The sequence below is a fragment of the Nycticebus coucang genome, chromosome 9, assembly GCF_027406575.1.
Source record: "Nycticebus coucang isolate mNycCou1 chromosome 9, mNycCou1.pri, whole genome shotgun sequence".
Classification (NCBI taxonomy): Eukaryota; Metazoa; Chordata; class Mammalia; order Primates; family Lorisidae; genus Nycticebus; species Nycticebus coucang.
This window is the reverse complement of record NC_069788.1, coordinates 79,181,282-79,203,867: the sequence shown is the minus strand read 5'-3', so window position 1 is coordinate 79,203,867 and position 22,586 is coordinate 79,181,282. Positions and strand designations below refer to the sequence as shown.

The 22,586-nt window shown below is 40.6% G+C and overlaps 1 protein-coding gene across 6 annotated transcripts in view; it reads right to left on the bottom strand.

Moving 5' to 3' along the window:
- The window catches only part of EXOC2 (exocyst complex component 2), a 221,781-nt gene extending 204,707 nt beyond the window's left edge, over positions 1-17,074 (bottom strand). For 3 of the 6 annotated variants that reach the window (XM_053602531.1, XM_053602527.1, XM_053602528.1), the window contains exon 1: positions 16,953-17,068. The gene's annotated coding sequence lies outside the window, so the exon portion shown is untranslated. Of the gene's footprint in view, positions 1-16,952 lie in introns of all 6 variants that reach the window. The other 3 variants (XM_053602529.1, XM_053602530.1, XM_053602532.1) reach the window with 2 other exon arrangements.
- Positions 17,075-22,586: the final 5,512 nt, after the last annotated feature.

The following is a 22,586-nucleotide window of genomic DNA, read 5'->3' as shown; positions in this document are numbered from 1 at the left end:
GCTCATATACAATATGCCTAAGTATAGATTTTTTGGTATTTGTCTACCTGCTGTTCTCTGAGCATCCTAGATCTGTGGTTTGGTGTCTCAGCCATTATTATGACAAATATTTCTTCTATTCCTTTCTCTCTTTGTTCTCCCTCTCTTATTTCCATTATGTATGTTATATTTTGTATAATTATCCAAAAATTCTCAATGTTCTATTCCATTTTCTTCCATCTTTTTTCTCTTTCCATTCTAGTTTTTGAAGTTTCTAAGATTAACATGATTTTCACTCTGAACTTTTATGTATAAAACTGTGATTTTGGAAAGGGAAGAACAGAACGGTCTTGGAGAAAGTACTATCACTGGTCTCCAGAATCACCAGCCTTACTGACAAATAAAATTTAGTGGACCTATCCCCACCTCTGCATATTTGCTAAAAGTGACAGGCAGCCAGACTCTCTTCCTCCAGTAATAGCTCACTGCAGCCTCCAACTTCAGCCCTCAACCTCTCAAGCAGCTGAGAAAACAGGCCCACCCCACCACTTCCAGCTAATTTTCAAATTTTTCGTAGAGACAGAAGCCTTGCTATGTTGCCAAATCTGGTCTCAAACTCCTAGACTCAAGTGATCCTCCTGCCTCTGCTCCCAAAGTGCTAGGATTATAGATAGGCATGAGCTTACAGTGTCCATCAAAAGCAGTGTTTCCAAAAATACAACATAATGTACTAGATGTCATTAGTAATGAGGGGTTCTTCCCAAAGAAAATTTCCAAATAAGGTAGGCTTATACTGTAAGATTGAAAGAAATATATAACTTCTTACTATTTTGGTAAGGATATTTCTAATCTATACTTGCCTTCCCAATAGTACACAGAAGATAATTTAGCTTTAAAACACAATAATAAGGAAAAAATTTAAAATATTGTGAGAATTACCAAAATGTGACACAGAGACATGAAGTAAGCATATGTTGGGAAAATGGTGCCAACAGAAACCTTCCATTTAAAAAAAAAACAGTATTGGCAAAACACAACATCTGCAAGTCATAGTAATGAAAAGTATAATAAAACAAGGTATGTCCATACTCTCCATAAGCTAAAAATGGAAAACTAGGATCATTATCATCACTTTTAATCAAATTTCATATTCTTATGCTGGGTTCAAAGAGTAACAGAACAAACTCTGACCTAGAAATTATGCAAAATACCAAACTGATCATAATTCACATGTAATTAGCCAAATTTGAATCATTAGACTTAAACAGATAACTCCAAGGTCAAATTGAGTTTTTCACTGCCATGATAATTACAGAACAAGTGGTTCCAAATGAATGATAAAGGTTGCTGACATGATTGCTTCCTTTCCCTCAATAATTCTGTAAAACAATAACAACAGAATTTGTTTAGCATTGGAAGTGACTTATTTATTTATTCTTTTGGCTAGCTAGCTACCATTTGGGTCATGTTTCCTCAGAATATTTCACATACTTAGTTGAAAAAAATTAAAAACTACCTTACACCAAATATGAACCGTGAACACTTCTCAAAGCCTACCAGTAAAAATGAGGTTGGACCATGCCAAGGTGGAAAGAAAGAAAATCTATAAATCACAAGAATAATTTCAAAAGTAGTTGGGAGAAACAAATTAGCTATTATGAAGACTTTTCACTCACATTCTTTTCTCAGTCAAATTTATGCTTCTTCTCAGCAGCAATAAGAACTACTGCTCGGGCGGTGCCTGTGGCTCAAAGGAGTAGGGTGCTGGCCCCATATGCCAGAGGTGGTGGGTTCAAATCCAGCCCTGGCCAAAAACAGCAAAAAAAAAAGACCTACTGCTCTACTGATCTTTCTACCCTGCTACTAAATCCTGAACCTGTGGTACAAAGAAAGTCTGGTCCTGGTACTAATCGTGTTTTTTATTTTCAATACTTCATGGCGCTTGACATCTTGGGACTGTGTTACCAGAAAAGAGACTGCCCCTCTAAGAGTTAGCTAATTTCCAGAGACCTCAGACAACTTGCCTGCTAGGCACACTTCTGATGTGCAAACTGAAAGCCAAAAACAAAGCCAATGGGCGTCTTCTACTCTTCTTCAATCAGGCTCCTACAGTAAGAACACTCTGCCCTACATCTTCAGTGACAAACAACTAGAGCCCGCTCCCTGCAGACTGAACCCTCCAAAATTATTACAACTATCCAAGCCGAAACTTGTTCAGCTTGCTTACTGCCCAGCCCATTTTGTTCCTTGAAAATCACTGCAGAGGCTCTGGCCCCTGTTTTCCCCTTGCTTCCTGTGCCCCAGACCTACTTCGTGCTCCCTGTTTGCCCCTCCAGGGGACTCTTCAATTGCAATCATCTGCCCTGTGGGCCTCAGCATATCCGGATAATAATAGGACCTACATTTTAACACAGTCTTCCCTTTTCAACTTTTTCTGGGCCACAGCAAGTTGATGCTAATCCTCCCTTTCACCAAGTAAAGGTCTCAGGCTTGGGGGAGGAGGAAAGAAAGAGAAGAATATGTAGAAATCCTTATCTACTTCTTGTGCTTTAGGGGGATCTTGCCATGATAATAACATTGTTTTAGGGCCTTTTTTTTTTTTGGCTTTTTTGGGTCATGTATCCAAAACAGATTAGTAATAAAGAGAAGACAGACAAGAGGATTCCCAGCATAGACAGCATACCCAACCCTTGACTTTTCCAGAGCATGAGGAGGCACAGTCTTCATTTCAAGAGAAATGGGACCACATTACCCACTGCTTCAAGACTCTTGAACTCTACTGACCCTGGTCATATTATACATTATAGGGAGCTTGAATCCTTATTTAGTAAAGTTTTCATGTGTAATGCAGAGTTAGCATTTGCTTTTATTTAACATAAATATTTAACATAATATTATTTTGGAGAATTCTCTTCTTTTTTTTTGGGCCAGGGCCAGGTTTGAACCCACCACCTCCGGTATATGGGTGTGGTGCCCTACTCCTTGAGCCACAGGCGCCACCCAACATAATATTATTTTATGTTGCCTTTTCAACATAAAATAAGACATAATACAAGAAACATGAATAAAAGATGAAAGCAGCCATTAAGCAACAGATAATGTATCTTGGAAATTCAGTGAACATAAACTAATAACAACAGTAATCGTTTTATTTATTGAGCACTTATTATGTCCAGGCATTTTTCTATGTTTTCCCTATTTAATAACTTTTTAATTCTCACAACTCCCTTACAAGGATGGCCCATCAATACTTTGCCCAACAACCCACAAGCAATACTTATTAGAGTAGGCATCACACCCTGGCAGTTTGGCTGTAGTGATTTACTACAAATAATCACACGTTCACATACACACAGACACACACACTTCATGTGCTCCTTTATATATGAAAAGGGCCCCCCAAAAAAACTCTTTTCCCATAAGTGTTTACCCCCACCCACTCTTCGGTGTGGCAAGGGAAAGCAATGAGAGAGGTAAATAACACAGGTATCATTAACACACTTTCACCAGACAAACCAACTGTTCAGCTGTAGAGAAGTACAAAATTAGTAGAAAACACTCCTAACTAGAAGTCAGAAGATATAATAAATTCAAATCCTTACTGTATGACTTATCCAGGTCCTAGGAATAATTACTAACTCAATAGGTATAATGAAAGGATTAAATGGAATCACGTATATCAGAGATCTCAGCAAATTTTAAAGACCAATATAAAAGTAACACAATCACAAGCATGCTCAAAAGGCAACTACGAGGACTAAGAGGGTTATTAAGTGTGCTGTCACAGTAAAGACTGGGTAAGCAACTTCTAGGAAATGGCCTTAATTTGTTTCAAGACGAAATATTTCATAAGACAACAGAGGCTGGGTGCAGTGCCTTGCACCTGTAATTCCAGCCCTTTGCAGGAGTTTGAAGCTGCCGTGAGCTGTGATGACACTACTGCATTCTAGCCAAAGTGACAAAGCAAGACTAGCTCAAAAAAAAAAAAAAAGAGAGAGAGAAAATAGAGAAACATTATGGGATTTGTGCTTCAGAATTTAAGGAGAAAGAAGCAGGGCAGAGAGTGCTGGATACACCACAGCAACTGCACACAACTATGATTATCTCCTGGGAACTAGGGTGCATGCACTCTGCAGCAAATGAGGAAACCATTTCTTTAAAGTCACTGCACTGTACTCCATAATATGATGGGAACATTCCAAACACTGACTATGAAATGTGGTCAGGATAGCCAAAGATTAAGCCTAATTTCATTCTAAACAAACAACTACTTTATTTTCTTGCCTCTTAATTTTTAACATATTAAGTCCAATCCCAAAAATGTTTCAGTTACAGTTGAAGGCATAATGTTCTTGCTTACATTACCTCAAACGTCTATAGAGTTAAGGAATTCTTGACTTAAAAGACAAATATAAATATAATTTTAATTAAACCAAGAGAAAAACTAGAGAAACATAAAGTAATTGTATATTACAGCTGTTGGGGTGGGTCTTGGAAGAATCACAACAGTGAACACACTAAGTTCCCAGCCATACAGCAAAGTACATCTTCTGTAGGTTAATTTAAAAAAAAGACAACCACATTTGAAAGCCAAATAGTAAGTTTGAGAAAATAATCAAAATGACAAAATGTGATTATCTTTATTATAAAAACAGCTCACAAAGATCATTAAGAGAATACTAAGAGCCTCCAAAAAGGGGCGGGGGAATACACAAGCAGATAATTCATGACACAGAAGACACAACCAAAATACCAACAAGGGGAACACAAACTAAAACAGAGTCCATTAACACAAGATAATCAAGACAATGCTGAAGGCCCATAATTATGCCCTGAATCTGTGTAGTACGCCCGGGCATTGCTGGCAGCAGTCTAAACCAATCCAGGACTTTGAAAACTAATTTGGCAAAAATGTCAAAAGTCTGTACTCTGACTCACAACATATTCTGAAAGGTGAACGATGATGAAAATACAAAGCATAGGGGCTGTTACTAAGCATGAAGATTCCCATGACTGCAAAAATTTATTATAACAAGAAGGAAAAACAAAAATAAACATCCCAAACAACCAGAAAATGACTTCAGTACAATGTTATGTCCAGTGAAGGAAATAGTATGCAGCAAGCAAAACATTGTGAAAAATAAGCTAGACTAAGTAAATACTGGTAATAAATTGGATTTGTTTGTTTGTTTTGTTTTTTTTAAAAAAAAGCACATAAATTTAGATACGTAGATAAAGAGACAGATACATATAGGTAGATGCACAGAAAAAGTTCCTGGAAAGAAGTATTCTAAAATGCCAAGTGGTTTTATTAACAGGGGCAGGATTATCAGATTAAACAGCTCATCCAAAATCACAGCTTCTAAGTGGCAAGAGTTGGGATTCAACCCTAGGCTTTTCTTAGCTCTATGCTATTCTAATTGTCTGAATTTTTTTGTATTTTGTTTATTTATGGAAATCTTAAACATAGATAAAAAGAGATTAGCATACAAAACTCCCTGTTCCCATTACCCAGCTTCAACATTTTATCTCATTTCAACTACTTCTCCTCCTCAACACACTTTTATGTTGTTTTTCAGGGAGTACTTGAAAGCAAACCTCAGACATTCTATCATCTCACCTATAAATAATTTAGTTTTATCCTTACAAAGGACTTTGCATCCAGCCCATGATCAATCTTTTCATACTGCCTCAAAAATTACTTTACATTTGATGTGTTAAAATCATTGTTCTATTTTTAAAATGCTCTAATACTCCTATTTATTTAAAAAAAAAAAAAAACAGAACAAAAGCTACCTCAGTGAAAGTAGATGAGCGTCTATGAATGTAGAGAAAGGGTGGGAAGGATGCACACACCCAGGTATGGTGGGGGAAATGAGGCTAGAAAGGATGAGGGTTAGGAGAGCGTGTCTGTTAAATACACGTTCATATTGCCTTCCCTGTGGCAGGAAGTATGAATGTAATTTTTTTTTTCTTTTTTAAGAAATGTAGTTAGGCTCTAGAATACACAGAAAAGTCCAATTACAGAGCATTACAGGGCAGTCCCCTGGAAGGGACACAAAGCAGCAGACAGCCTCCTTGGGAACAGTGACCACTTGAGGTTTCCTCTCTGCAAGCTCTGCCTCATAAAACTTTTTAAAATCAAAAAGAAAGTCATTATAAAAAATAATAATATCCCCTAAAGAAAAAGAAATTAAAAGAATTATTCTATCAAGCTCCATGATAAAGAGTCATCCTCAACGGGCTTGGCTAGGAGGATACTCTTTCTTGTACTTGCACTGCCCAGCCCAGTGCCAGCTACTCAGTAAAACTGTGGCTGAGCTGAACAGATCTGGGAATACATCAGCTCCTAAATGACAGCAGCAGAGACCTCAAAACTGTGTGAAACTCCAGCTGTGAGAAGTCACAAGATGAGGCCTTCCAGGGGGATGGATGGTAGCTAAATTTGTTCTACTACTGGATAGGTGCCATTCTGATTCTGTACTGTATTCCACACACCATTTTTTGAGCCAATAAATCTGTGTGTGCCATAATAGAAATTGCCAAAAACTGCAATAGAAACTGAGAGTCCCCTAATTACATTCTAAGAGGTTCCTTAATCAACTACAGACAGTTCCTCTTGATCTGCAATACAATTAGATGAATCCAAATTAACCACTGAGATCTGAGCAAAACAACTCCTTTTCTATAGGTCACTCTGGGTAACAACAGGTCCAGTTCAAACCTGACCTTCATTGTAAGGCCTAAGAAGTGAAAAGTCTGACTATTATCACTTCCATTACCTGAAAGCCAGAAATTCTAATTTATAGGTTTAGATCTTTAATGCTGTGTTCCCTTTTTCCTCCCCCAAAACATTTTAAATGTTTAAACTAAAATGAATTTTACCCTTCATAAATCTTTGTACTAGAAAAACTCATTTTTTTCAACTATCTTTTTTCCTGTATTCTTACAAAAAGTGGGCCAAAACTGATTTAAATTTCATTTTTTCAATTTAAAAAATCCCCCCATAAAAGAAGGTGGGATAGTACTGAGAACATAATAAAAATATTCCATTTCAGTTCTAAATAATGAAAAATCCAAATAAAGGTAGTAATCTTTTTCTTAGATTTAAACATGAATCTGCCTTCTACAAAAATGTATTTGGAAATATTATTATTTTTTTTGTTTGTTTGTTTTTGTTTTGTTTTGTTTTTTTGGCCAGGGCTGGGTTTGAACCCGCCACCTCCGGCATATGGAACTGGCGCCCTACTCCTTGAGCCACAGGCGCCGCCCGGAAATATTATTTTTTTTAATGTTGCTGAGGTACTGTGGGTCTACAGATAACTTTGCATCTGGACGGACCTTGCCAAGAGAATCATCTGCTCTTTAGCACAACTGCCACTTTAGTTACCACAGACCAAAATCCTGGTCCTTTTCCTGCTCACAGTTCATTCCTGGATGATTTAGCCCAGTAAGAGCTAAAACAGGAATAAAGAGATTCAATTCCACCAGGATTTAACTATTTGAAGTTTTATATCAATTTTGAACAACAGATAAGCACTGACATTGGTGAAACTCAAGAACGGTTTGAAATAGGTACCTGAATGGCCCACTGCTGCAGTAAAGTGCCGGATGACTAACAGATAATCACACACACATCATTTCTATTAAATACAGGCATAGAATATTTCACAGCTTCTGTAAAATATTTCTGAGTTTCCAAAATACAAGTTTATTTCCATTTATGACTACTTGACTATAACCATTGCTTATCATTTTTCTATATGTTTATTTATACATAATACAGATACAGAATTTTCACTCCCTAGTAAAAGTCATAATGTAGTAATTAATACATGTACTAGGCATATATATATATATATTGCCGTAATTGACACAAAAGACTATATATTGTATGATTCTACTTACATAAAAGTTCAAAATAGGTAAATCTATAGATTCAGAAAGTAGATAAGTAGTGGCTGGAGGTGAGGATATGGGAAAGGACCGGTAATAGATTTGGGGTTTTTGTTTAGGGTGATGAAAATGTTCTGACTTAGAAAGTGGTGACAGTTAATACAACTTTGTGCTTATACTGTGCTTTAGAATTTCTGTAAGCACCACAGACACAGCACCCCAAAAAATGAACACAAAAGGAAATACAAGATGATGCCATTTTTTAAAAAGGTATCCAACATTCCTTAAGTCTTCTGAACCATGGCAGAACTGAAGAGGGATAGAAGAAGGCTTTACCCTCCCAATGTTGGAAACTAAGTTCATGTACTGAAACCCAGGGTTAAGAATAACCAAAAACACAGCACAACAACTAAATACAAACTCCACATATCAACCCCTCAGGAAGATAGCAGTGACCTAGACCTTCTAGTCTTCGAAAAATATCAACAACACCTACTCCATTCCTGCAAAATTGCCAGGAAGACGGGAATGAAGAAGGTAAACAAGGCAAAAATCCCAAGTGATATCAAGAGTCTATACATGTTTATTCAAATAACAAAACACTTGGCCATCTCGACAAGAATATTCAGGAACAAAATCAAGAAAATATTACTAAGCTATTTCTAATGAAAGAATTAGATAACAAGATATTGTCCTAAATTTATACCATTATATAAAAACAAAGTTTCATTTGTCTCAGCTTTGTAAGATCATTATGATAAAATGAGCCAATATCCTTGCTAACAAACATAATAACTACAGTAAACAGGCATGCCAAAATCAATGTAGATTTTTCAGAAAAGGTCAAGGAATCAAATGTCAGCTTAAATTGGTTAATTTCATTAAAATTATTAAACATGACAGGATATCACTAACTCCCAGGTTCTTTTACATAAGCAAAGTCGTATTCTTTTAGTTCCAAATTTTGTATAATCATTTTCTCAATTTCTAAAAAGACATCAACTTTGTCACTTATCTTAGAATGTCTGTTTCACTTTTCTACTTCTATCTCAAAAGAAACTTTTTGAAGGCCATAAATCTTGACATAATGAAAGCAAAATAATCACAGCACTCAACAGTGCCTTAAACATTTCTGAGCCATGAGGGATTAAACGGGCAGATGCTATGGAAATTGCCTGTCGGGAGAGGACAGCACAGAGTTCAGACTGCACCACAGCTGGGAGGGATTGAAGCTGCTAGCTATGGAATCAAGCTTCGGAGAAACTCTGGGCACAATTCCGGCATCCGAAATAAATTAAAGTAAACAGTATTGCTCTCCCTCATCCACCCTGTTAGCAGCCTCTCGGCTGAACTAGAGACCACACACTCAGACCACACAGCGCCAGCTGAACTCGCTCGCACGCAACATCTACAAGCTGTCACTCGGCAGCAGAGAGGGAGAAGGACGAGGGGATGGGGGAGGCTAAGGGAGGCACAAGGGAGGGGAGCAGGAGGGTCTTCTCTGTACAGCTGGAGAGTGATGTGTGGTTTGCAGAAGGGGGAGGAGTGGAGCCCATAAACCTCCCTGAGAAAACAAGCTGATCATGGCCTTGTGCGGCCCTGACCTGTACTCCCCCATACCAATTTAGTAGCTGATGAAGGATTAACAAAGCAACCATTTAACATCAATTAACCTCCTATCCATCACAGGTCAAAAGAGAAAATTACTATGACAAAAGCATTGCATTAAAATGAAGACAAAGGGCCACACTTTCTTATAATTTATACTGTATACTTAAATAAACGCATTATCTTTACAGATATACTATATTAGTTTTAACCCATCTGCCTCTTTTCTTTTAATAAAGCTAGGTGCATAGTGTGGGAGGGATCGATTGCAAGTGTTTTTGCAACAGAGGTCAGAAAATTTCAATTTTATAATTTTCCCACAATCTTAGTTTTCCAAAATATTTATTGGTAGAACAAAAGATAGTAAATAGTAATTTTTTACAGAACTTCAGACTCGAAATACGTAGAAAAAATTAACTTGCAGCAATAATATAAAGAAAAATCAGAATATGAAAATACAACCAAAAGGAGTTTTATAATCATAAAAGCAGTATTTCTTTAGTAAAGAAGAATTTTTCTGATTTCAATTGCATACAAAAAATCTGAACAAAAAGAGTAATCCCAGGTCTCACCCTGTGAGGTCTCCAGCACTCAACTCAGCTAAAAGGAGAATGACCAAAGGCTTGGAGAATCTTTACTGAACAGGCCAAGGAAGGCTTCAAGATGTTAAAGTGTGGTTTTCTCAATAGATCAGGCCACAGAAAAGTGAAATGAATGTCTTCTCCAAAAACATCCCAAAAAATAAAATAAAATAAAAAATGAAAAGTCCACCCTTCCCCATATACAACTCAAGCTAGCAGTCTTGACATCACCAGGAAACACATCAGAAAAACAGAGCTTCAGACCCCAGCTCAACCTTACTAAATAAGAATCTGCACTGCAGCAATCTGTGTGCACAGTAACATCTTGAGAAGCACTAAGATAGCCTCACCCAGTCCAGAATCATCTTGGATCATCTTGGACCAAAAAAATCTGGTGCAAACCTGCCAAGTGAGTTTCAATAGTAACATTACCCTCGGCCAGAATGCCAGGCCACTATGCAATAAAACCTAAGTGTAGACAGAATTCACCATATGCTCTTTCAGTTGCACCCAACCTGCTCTAGGACAGTCTGGTCCCCACTAAACTGGCAGGGGGGGAACTCAAAGCTATCTCCCAGAGACATTGCGGAAAGGGTTCAGGAGAACAGCAATTTCCTTCCTCAGTTCTCTGTAAACTCACACACCACTCTTCCTCACTAAAGGTCAAGGTAGATCAGCATGGCCATAGTTTTACTACCTCACAGAACAGACTGAGACAAGTCTGACACAGGGTCATGAAATCTGTGGTCTAGTTTTCTTAATCTTCTTTCTCCTGCTGCTTCACCTCCAAATCATGGTTAACAAAAATATAACTGTCCACAAATCTGGAAGAACCCAGGAAATCCCACTTGTATAGGGTTAGGGACTAATAAAAGGCCTGAACTAAGAAGACTCACTGGGTCTTGAAGGACATTTGCAAAAAGGAAAGACTGACTTGATAAGAGATAATACATCCCTGTTTTCCTGGCCATTTTGTATTTCTTTTCCTTCTTTACCTCTCCAAACAAAAAATAATTGAACTATACTGTCTATGGTTTTAAATGAAAGCAGAGGCACTTTATTTTAAATCTTTGTGGGAAAGAATCCAATAATTTAAATAATATAACTGATAAATGGAACTTAATTTTTATTTATTCATTTATTTATTTGGGGGATGAGAACAAAGACCTTCCCTCCTGCTATAATATTTGAAGGTTAAGGGGGAGAGAATGTACATGAAGTGACCAGGAATCAATACTGGAAGAAAGATGGGACATAGGGTAAGCCTGACAACTCGGGTCTCGGAACCCCCCACATAACAGATCCGTTACATAAATACTGGATTACTCAGCTATTCTTGTAAACGAGCACTGGGTTCTATCTGACCTTGAATAGTTACTTAGAAGACTCTATTCTCCAGGAACTACAAAGGCCTCTGCCACAGTGTGCTAAGTTTCTTTCTAGAGGTTAATGACCTTCCCTCCACTTCACAGCAAAAAGCTGCCAGTCCTCTGATAACACTGTACATCGATGACATGTCAAAAATGAAGTAGGCCAGTGCAAATCCATCCTCCTCCACCCACCCACCCCTAATACACAAAAACAAAAACATCAAAGAAGATATACTACCAACAGAAGAAAGGCAGATTCATGTAAGAGCCTAGCATTATTCATTCATGAATCTATTGCCAGTTGTACCCAATGTCCCTAGCACTCCCTCTCTATTAGATCCCCACAGACAGAAAAACATTAATTCTTGAATTAGGAAATGTAATTTTTCAGGAAAAAGTGTCTAACTGTTCCTTTTTCCCCTGGAAGACTGACCACCTAGACAAGATTAAATAAGTTATCATCAAATAAAATTCCTTTATATCTGCTTAGTCCATGAAGAAGAGCTAAGTTATAGAGAGACTAGTCACCAGAATCTCAAAAGATGAGAGTGTTGGACTCCTATACCTCAGAAAAAGAAAGACAGAGATAAACTAGGATTGTGAGAAGGAAATAACCCTCAGATTTGTTCAGTTAAAATAAATATTTATTAAGCACTTGCTATGTCCCAGGCACCACACTGAAGAAACGATACATGAGCAAGACTTTGTAATGAGTTGGTCATGGATGACCTTGGCCTTGAGGTGACTGATGGATTCTGAAACCAAATGGTAGTGGGATAGGTGAGCAGCAGTTGACTAAAAACACCTATTTCAATAAATCTGGTTGGTAAGAGAAGAGGAAAATTTTAACAAGGGAATGTGAAATAAAGGGAGGTGTCTACTTTTTTAATTACTGCTGTTTTCTGTTTTGCTTTATTGTTGTCTGTGTCTAAGGATATGTAAAGGCCAACAGGAAGGACCATCTAGCAAGACGTGAAAATTGACTAGAGTCCTCACAGAGTCACGAGTGAAAGGGACCCAGAGTCAGCTATAGAGTATTGAGAATAAATACAATCTCTTCCACTGTAACTGGGGTGTCTCTTTTTTGCCAGAAAGAAACCACGGGATTCTCCTCATATAGCTTTATCATTTATGAAGGAGGTGGTATGATCATATGCTGAAAGTGTGGGTGATGTGAGAGGTTGAGATGTTTGACAAGTGTGAAAAATGACAAAAATCGATTTTGCAGAGATTGGAAGCAGGGGCTATTAAGGAAAACTACAGAAGATTCTTTGATAGCCCATTGAGACTGGTAAATGCACAGGGGCACAAATCTGGATATTCTGATTTTGCCCAGCTGGTCCCAGCAACCCAGGCCAAACATTATAGAAGGTAAAGAGCTAAGATTATCCAGGGCTGAGAATGTGCCCACCAGACACAATAGAAGGACAAAGATATAACTGAGCACACTGGCATGAGAGTCATGACATTCGTGGAACCTCCTGATAAGGTAACAGATCAAGTGTCATGGAGATGAGTGAGAGTGAGAGAGATGACAGACTGCATGGACAGCACACAGGGGGCAGCTTGAGCTTTGGATTTCAGAAGTGGACCAGTGCCACGGCTGGACATTTCAGCATGGTCCCCCAGCCCCACTCTTCAGCAATGCACCCTCCTCCACGCTCACCTTCCAGCACCCAGCAGCCTCTCCTTTTGTTACCTCCCCAGTTGTTGCTAGCTTCTCTTTGTGCCTCACCACCCCTTGTCTATTTCCTTATCCCTGCCCATACCTCTGCATGTAATCCTTTTATTAAATCTTCATCTGAACCATCTGGCACGACTTCTGACTCCTGCTGAGACCCTGACTCATACAGACATTATATCATGTCATTCACACAGAGATTATATTAAAATTAAACTAAAACCAAATATTCCTAGCTTTTTGTCTTATTTTATCTTTCAGCAAAATTATAAAACAATGGAAGTTAAAACATACATCCTCCAAAAATCACAGAAGTTTAAAACTGGAAAAGGCCTTTAAAATTCATTGAAGCTTACAGATGAACCTACAGGCCAACTTTGCCAAAGCATCAGTGTTAGCAAATAGCAAAGAAACAGTCTTCACCACTGCACATTTGTCACTGAATGTTTACTATGTGCAGGACACTATTCTAGTTGGTCCCAGATCCACCCTGTAAAGCTCTCAACTTCAGAAAATGAAATCCAGACTTCCCAAGTCCAAGTATCCAGTGTCCTTTCCATTAACAGCACCAAGACTTATCACAAGAGGAAAAGAGTAACCAGAAGGAATTGCTAAACCCCAAAACAAGATAAAGCAAACTGAATGCTCTATTTTTAATCATAAAAGCTACCAACAGTCTTGGTGCCTGTAGCTCAAGCAGCTAAGGCGCCAGTCACATACACCAGAGCTGGCAGGTTCGAATCCAGCCGGGGCCTGACAAACAATGACAACTACAACCAAAAAATAGCTGGGCATTGTGGTAGGCACCTGTATTTCCAGCTCTTAAGAGCCCAAGAGTTTGAGGTTGCTATGAGCTGTGACACCACGGCACTCTACCCAGGGCGACAGCTTGAGGCTCTGTATGAATAAATAAATAAATAAATAAATAAGCTACAACAGTATTAAGGTAAAAGAATGTTCAGAAAACCCTTGAGATGCCCTATTACAATTTTCCAGAAAAAAATTACGTAACAAATTAGTTTCAACTCCTCTATCTGCTGTTCAAGCCACTCCATAATCCAAAATACCCTCACCCAATGGTCTTCTGGCTTTCTTGGTTCATGGTGGTCTCACCTCTCTGAAGCTTCCCAATCACTCTAACCCCAACACAGCATTCTCTCCTCTCAATTCCTGCTGTTCTTACATTCCATGCTACAGAGTTTAGTTCTTAGCTATTCTTTAATTAAGGGGGAAAAATGCACCTTCTAAATCTAGGCTAATATTATTTCATTTTTAGAATGTGTGTCAGGCATTTACTAAGACTGGGAGATACAAAAATAATTAATGCTAATCCATATCCAGCATGAGCTTGGTCTTTTGACCAGTATGTAAATAACCAAGAATAGCTATAGCCCCTAACACAGCACAGAGATAAGACAAGTGCTAAGTGATTGCAGGATTCGGTAAGTTAGAAAATGTCAAAGCAGGAAGAATTCTTAGAAATAATCTAGCTTTGTGTACTCTCTAAATATACAAAGAAGGTAACAGTCCAAAGCAGCTAAGCAACTCAGCCAAAGCTATGAAGCAGGCCAATGGCAGCCCAAGGACCAATAAAAGTTGCTTTGACACCTAAACCGAAATACTTTTTAACTCTATGATTTTCAAATTAAGATCCAAAGATACCTTGTAGGTATGTCCACAGCTTCAAAATTCAAACTTTCTCTACAATTACTTTGTATACTCGTATTAATAATTCTTTTAAATTAACATAAATATACTCTAAAGCATATTATTATAAGTGAAAACTTCTACCATATGATTTCAGCAGACAGTTCAGAGGGCCTGTTAACATACTCCCAGAGTCTGAGAATAATTACCATTCTATCATGTACTTAGCAGAGTGATCAATGTTATTTCCTATTTCAGTGGATTTCAAAATCCTCTCTACTCCACACTAAAACTCATCCTTTCAATAAAAATTTAACCATCTACTGTTTGGTAAATGCTATACTAGGAACCTTAGCTAGTTTAAGATGGGTAAACTGGAGAATGAGCAAAAAAGTAACTGAGAGAGTAACTCTGCACCTAGCATTGGCCTAATGGTGCTGCTTTCTGACACTACAAAGTCCTTTACTAGAAGACTGCCTTTGCAAAAAATGTTTGATTGTCAATTTCATTTCCCATAAGATTCAGAGGTTCTCAAATATTTGCAGAATGAATGAAAACTTACCCATCTTTTAGAAAGGTAATAGAGTTGAACCTTCAGCAACACAGATTTGAACTGTGCAGGTCCACTTATACACAAAATTTTTTCAATAAAAGTTACACCAAATATGCCTGCCTCTCCTGTCTCCCCTTCCACCTCTTCCATTCTGCCACCACTGAGACAGCAAGGCCAACCCCTCCTTTTCCTCCTCCTCTTCAGCCTACTCAACATGAAGATAAGAATGAAGACCTTCACTATGATCCACTTCCACTTAATGAAGAGTAAATATATTTCCTCTTCCTTAACGATTTGTTAAATAACATTTTTTTCACTATCTTACTTTAAGAATACAGCACCGTAATACACATAACATAAAAATATGTGTTAATTGACTGTTGATGTTATCTCTAAAGCTTCCAGTCAACTGTAAGCTATTAGTAAAGTCTGGGAGAGTCAAAAAGTTGTATGTGAATTTTTGGCTGACTAGGAAGTCAGCGCCCTAACACAGGTATTGTTTAAGAATCAACTGCAGTTCCAAATAGTTAGTATTCAGTATAGGAAATTAAATACTTGACAAGAAAAACAATCATTTTCTAAAACTTACAAGAGTTGCTCCAAAGATACACTTGGGGAGTCTCTGCTTCTTTGATTAAATGTATTAAGTTTCTACTTAATCAAACAGAAGAGAACAGTGAAGTACTAGGCACACATTCTCTATTATCACTAACTTGTAAAATACAGATCATCCTCAGGAAGCATTTGGCTTTCAGTTCCTCTGTCATTAAAGGAGTCAGTTATGCAAACCCTGGGCCAGCAAATGCTATCATTTATAAACAAAATATTACTATACATTAGGAGATGGGTCCATGTTATCTGTTAAGAACTAACCTATCAACACCGTATTATAACGCACCCAAGTAATTTAATAAAAGTGTGATTCAGACTCATAAAGATATCAAATTTAAATTTTCCCAGATTTATTAGTACTTTGACCTTCAGCAGATTAAAAACTGCTTGTTTCCATTTAAAGATGAGTTCTTTCAAAAACTGTTACTGGAATTAAGAACGTGTCTCTTTACACAACCTTAAGGTACAAGGTCATCCATCACCAGGTTCCTAGGAGGCTAGGTGTGCAAATCTGAAGCCGTCCCTCCCCCGTTTCAGACGGCACCACGACTTCCTGCTCTTTTGAGTTAAGCACTTAAACCGCTGTCTCCCATCTGTTAAATGGGATAATACAGCAGCATCTACCCTTTGTGAGGTGCACGCAAACGAGAACCAGTGACGGGCGCCTACTAAGCAATACAGCCTAAACGGACGCACACCTAAGCACACAGGCGACATAGGCCTTGTGTGCACTTTTCACGAGTATATTCTCAAACCTGACAGAGTGACAACTACGCAGGGACACAAGGGTGCGAGGGGCCCAGCAGCGACCAGCACGTCGGGGTTAATCTCTCCAGGGCCCACGGCGCGGGGAAGGATGCGGAGCCTGCCCGCAGGTGCCCGACGACAGGGTGGGCCGGGACAGCGCGGCTCTCCGCCCTTCCCTGCCCAGGCCTGGGCGGACGCCCGCCGGCCGTGCCCTCTGCGCGGCTGCCCATCCGTACCCCGCTCGCCCTCGGCCAGGACCTCCAGGCTCCCACACATACCTCCAGCCCGCCTGCTACGGCCTACCGCCAGCTCAGACAGGGTCCGGGGGAGGTACACAGAAACCTCAAGGGCCGCGGACGCCCAGCTGCCGGAGCCTCACTTCCGCCCGCTGCGAGCGCCGAGCGCATCGATCCGCCGGGTAGTCGAGCGCCGCGCCCTCAATGGACCCAGCCTCTCCGGGAGGATGGGAGGCGCGGTACTGGGGCAGCCTGGGCGGGTACAGGCGACCCATCTGCCGAACCCACGCTAGTAAATGCGTTTAGCTGGAAGGGTTTCGTGTGGGGTAGAGGGCAGGGTGGTGAAGGATGCGACCTCGGGGGCTGTGTGCATTGTCCATCCCCTGCCTTTGGGTCCTTTCCAAGAGGCTGTAGGGTGACAGTGAGTCTGTGGAGCCACAATTCGCAACAGCTTCACCTGGTCAGAGTGATGAACCGAGTTAGGGGGATGCATGGAGGTCAGGAGGATATACCTGGGCAGAGGAATGCATTGGAACTGGGGGATGGGGGCGGGGGGGAAATCATTGGGTTCAGGAGGATGCATTGAGGTCAGGGGGATACACCAGGTCAGGGTGGCTCTTTCAGAGGCCCTGGGAGGTTAGGTGTTACACAAAGACCACAGGCCCATGGAATTTGCCGAGGTGACTTGCATCTCCTGCCTGGAACCCTGAGTGTTGTTGGCCATGGTGTTAACACCTCCATCGCTGGGTGCTCTGCAGGCACTGGAGTGAACCAAGAGCAGTCACTTTGCCTCCTCAGCTTGCTGGCCTCACAAGGCTACAGTGTGGTGAGAGGAAGTACAGCGGCACCGGGGAGCGACTGCAGCAGTCTGGGCAGGCAAGGACAGAGGTCTGCGCTAGGGACCATCAGAAGGGAAGCCCGTGACAACTGTAAAGTGAGGGTGTGCTGTTGATGATAATGGAATTGATAGAACTTGCCAGGGGCTGAGAGAGAGAAATGACTCTAAGGTAGTGATCTAAGTATTAGGAGAGTGTGCTTCTACTAACTGAAATAGGAAGACGGAGGGAGGAAGGTTAAAACTTAGGTTTTAAAATATTAAATGCAATTAGACATTCCAGAGAAGCTGTTGGGTGGCTCCCAGGGAGAGGTCTGCACTGGACATATACTTTTGTAGCTTAGAAGTTGGTGGGTGGTAATTTATGCTGTGGGTTAGGTAAGATCTCCTGGGAGTGAATCTGGAGAGAAGAGAAGAGAGGTCTGGGACTGAGAGGTGTGGGGTCAGAGGCATCAGGAAGAGGAAGGAACAGATTCAGAAAGGCCAGTAAGGAAGGACAGCCAGGAAAGGGGGCCTGTGTGGGGACTGAAGCAGGAGAGATGGGAGGAAGCACATTAAACAAACAAAAGAATAAAGTCCCTACTGTACAAGGGGAGAAGTGGGAGCTGGTGGAGTTCAACCTTGCAGCAGGAATGGGAATACAAAGCTACAGGTGTGCTGGTTTGGTAGATATGGGTAAGGAAAAAAACAAGAAAATACTCTTCTGGTTGCTTCTGTTTTGCTAGCAAAAGAATCAGCAAGATCCTCTATCTACACAGGGGATAGAGCAAGGAAGGGTTGAAGAGAAGCATGGATATTGTGAGGTGAATGACTAAAGAAATGTAATAAGATTGCAGGGTGGAAAGCCCACATGAGATGTGTGTCCTATGTTCAAAAGGGAACTAGCAAGCCTGCTTGTATTTTGGCTGCTCTGGGATAGGTAGGGAATTAGTAGAAAATTAGATGTATCCGAGGTTGGGGTTTGACACAGCAAAAGGGACAGGGTGCAGGAGAGTTGATAGTCTATGTAAAGAAATAATGTCATACCAGGCTGTCTGATTTCCTTGAGGGATGGCACCACACTCCAGGCAGCGTGTGAGCCTCTGGAGCAAGTTTAAACTGGTATGACAGGGTACTTAGATCTTTCTAGCTGTCCCAAAATTAGCTCCCTGGAGCAAGAAAGAGGGGTGATAACTATGTTGGTCATATGTCTCACTTTGCCTGGGATAACTCTGGTTTACGTTTGTTATCCTCTTAATGATTAAGAGTGTCCTTTTGATTGCCAAGTCCTTTTTTAGGTAGTATATATTCACCCTAGAGTCTCCCCACATTATAAAGAAAGCCCCCCAAATGTGGAGTAAGACACTTCTTGGGACTTACGGGGATTCACCCACCTGATTCTAATCTGGGTTAGTAGTCGCTGGACTGAGGAACCCATGAACATGTGCTTGCTGCTGTCCTGAGTTCTTGGCAGACTTGGGCTGCCCTTGGGGCTGTACATGACCAGGAGTATGTGTGTGCTTCTGATGTAGAAATTCCCAAAGGTAGGAGACATTCAGGAGTAGCTTATAACCATGGCACACAGAGGAGTGTGGTCAGGAAGCTGCTGCACAGCCTTGCAGGCTCTCACATATGCCCCTCACACAGACTCAATCTGGGGCCCATCTGTATGTCTCATGTGCACACCCACCAGAGACCATCCACAGTGGGGCACCAAGCAACTGGGACACTTCAACCACCACAGGCCAGGAGGCTCTATACAGTCAACCTGTGAATGGGGTAGCATAGGGGGAGGGATGCAGGCTGCAGGGACCCCTCCACAGTGGACCTGGGTAATGCCTCTGCCCCCTGCAGCTACAGAGACCCACACACAGCCTGAGGGGTGGTGCCATTCCTCGAGGAAACCAGACAGCCTAGTGGTGGCAAGGTGATCTCCACAGGACCAGATGTGTATCTTAGGTTTGGGTTTGCCCTCCTTGCCCGCACACCTGGCAGGCATGACTACCCAACTGCTTACAGTGTCTTGCTTTGTTATCATGGGATTTCCCATAATCCCACCGTGGACCGGGGATCCTGTTAAGAGTGAAAGAGGTATGCAAAGGGTCCATGACCACATGATCCACTGGATTCATCATAGATCATACACCCAGAGCTGCCACCCAGCCAGGACATCAGCATGCCCCGAAAAGGCACGGCAAAGGCTCTGGCTCGAGATGATGTTTTGTGTGACTGGAACACTCTGCTGTGGGATACAGTACATACTTGTAACTTAAAACAGATCCTACAGGAAAGACAATCTATGTCACATCATCGAACAAGCAACCTGGGCCACAGAAGTGCCTGCTGTAAATGAAGAGAATCTAGATGGGTGATCAAGGAAGACAACGGTGAAAATCACTGGGACCTCAGGACCAACTGCAGCACTAGGCTAGTGCTATACTAGTAAAGTATGTCTGGACACCACCAGAAGGAATCAAAGATAGGACCTGTGTATCAGTGGATCTGAGCGAAGTGAAGTAGGGATAGCTATAGAGGCTGCCAGTGCCCCACTCAAATCCCCTCAGCTCAAAGCTGCTTTTTTGGGAACACCTGAACCTTTCTTTGTGCCTGAGGCCCTTCTTTCTGAAGTAGGGAGAACTGGAAGCACTGGAGGGTTAATTCACCCAGAAGCAGTCCTCAAACAACAGCAGGCAAGGAGGTAGTGTGTAAATACACTGCATATTAGCTCCTAGGCAGGATAGCTTGGAGACAGGTGGTCCGTGGCACTGCAGAGCCCCCAGGGAGGCTGTGTTCCATCTCCTCCAGCAAAGTGCTCATGGCACACCTTTGCTGGCCTCCCTACTCCTCTCCTGCAGTTTCCTGCTGTCACCTCCTGTATAAAATGCTTGCCCTAGAAACCTTATCTCAGGGTTGGCTTCTGGGGGAATCCAGCCAAGATTGTCATTATCATAGATCAAAACCAGCCTATACTTATTACAATTCAAATATCTGAATTCAGCACATAGCTGAATTGCACACTTCTTGCAGAAATACATACTGGGAGTGGGGAGAAGTGTACAAAAGTACAGATACTTCAAATTGTGGGAGTTAGTGTGACTCCATTTTTCTCTTTTTTCATCAGCGTGCTGCTCTCGTTATGCCCTAACTCAGTTGTCCTAGGCATCATCAATTTTAAAGAGCAAGGGGAAAGCCAGAAAAACGTGAATCAGAGACTTGGCAACAGGGGTCAAAAGGAAATAAAGTGAGAAATCTCTGGCAGCGATACACCCCCATCGCAGTGAAACTAAACCCTGTGGGTCTTATGACATGCCATTTCCCAGGTTAGGTGATCTTGCCATTAAGCCAGGATGTATGGGCCTTGAGAACTCACAGATTTAACCTGAATCAAAAAAATAACAAATAATACAGTATTCCTGAAACCAAAACACTCAAAAAAGGAAAGAGACTCTATTGTTAATATAAAGAATACTGCTGTTGTTTTCTTTCTTTTTTTCTTCTTCCTCTTCAATTTCTGGTCCTAATTCTGCAGCCAGCTAGCAAACATTAGTGCAGTATATACAGAAGTTGGCAGCAAATAAAATCATCAAACCTAAAATTGCAGTAGTAGCCATCGGAGCAATTAAATATCATTGTATAGCTATGTGTTTTCAATTCTGCTTCAAATTTCATTTGACATGGACAGAAAGAATAACTTTGAGGCATGAACTCCCTTTGGAAACAGTCTCATGAAGCACTAGCAGAGACAATGCCCTGTTTTTTAGATACTATTTTTTTTTACGTTAAATCAACCGTTTTATACTGCATGGCATGTCCATTTGTAATGCACCATAATTAGTGTAGGACCTAACCCCTAAAACAACTGTAAGTTGCACAACCTAGTTATTATTTTTACCAAAAGACTGAGAATTGTCTGGTCTTCAGTTAGCAGATTCCTGCTTTGCTCACTGTTGTATTAATAACAGATATCACAATTATTCAATACACCAGGCTGACTTTCCAATAATAGCACTCACCCACAACCTGTAAATAGATTATTACCTGTTTACTTTTTCTGTTGTCTCTTCCAACAAGAATATCAACTTGCAGGTAGAGACATTGTATTGTTCACTCATGCCTCTCATATAATGAATGTCCAATAAATGTAATAAAATACAAAAGAAAATTTAAAAAAGAACACAGGACAGTATGATAGTAGCAGAGTTAAGAGAGATGCCTGTTTCCAGTTGTCTATTTCAAAATAAGCTGAATGCCACTTAAAGGCAGAAAAAAATCAGCAAAATTTGGTATATACATCTCAATAATGGATGGTTGAAATATTTCACTAAATACTGCCCAGCTTTGCCATCCTTTGCTGGACTCTTTGGTGTTTTGATATCACGGGAAAATTTGAAATAGTGCAAGGCTGCACTGTTCCAGCAGTTCTTGGATTAGAACTGCTGGTTAGGGAAGCCTTTTGCCTCATTTTGTTTTCACCGTCATCTTACTATTGTGTGCTCCTAGCAACTTCCTCTATGTGGTCTTCACCATCTACATTTTTTGTCAGTTCCAGGGCACTTTATATGAAAAGTCCTTTAACTAGTCAAATGCCTCTCATCAATTTTATAGCAAAGCAGAGCTCTGTGGCTTTCTATTTGCTTGCTATTTGCATATTTTAATAAGAAAATTGTAAATAAAGCTGGTTCTGTAGCAGGGCTACGGCATCAACAATAGCATTACCCCAACCATATGGTGCCTGCCACACAGCACAGAAATGCAGATGTGGTGAACACCTGTGTTTATATCTGGGTGTCTCTGGCAATAAGTTATGTCTGTAGGTGGTCCAACAGGAAAGGAGAAATTGAGGAAAGGCTCTCTCATTGCCA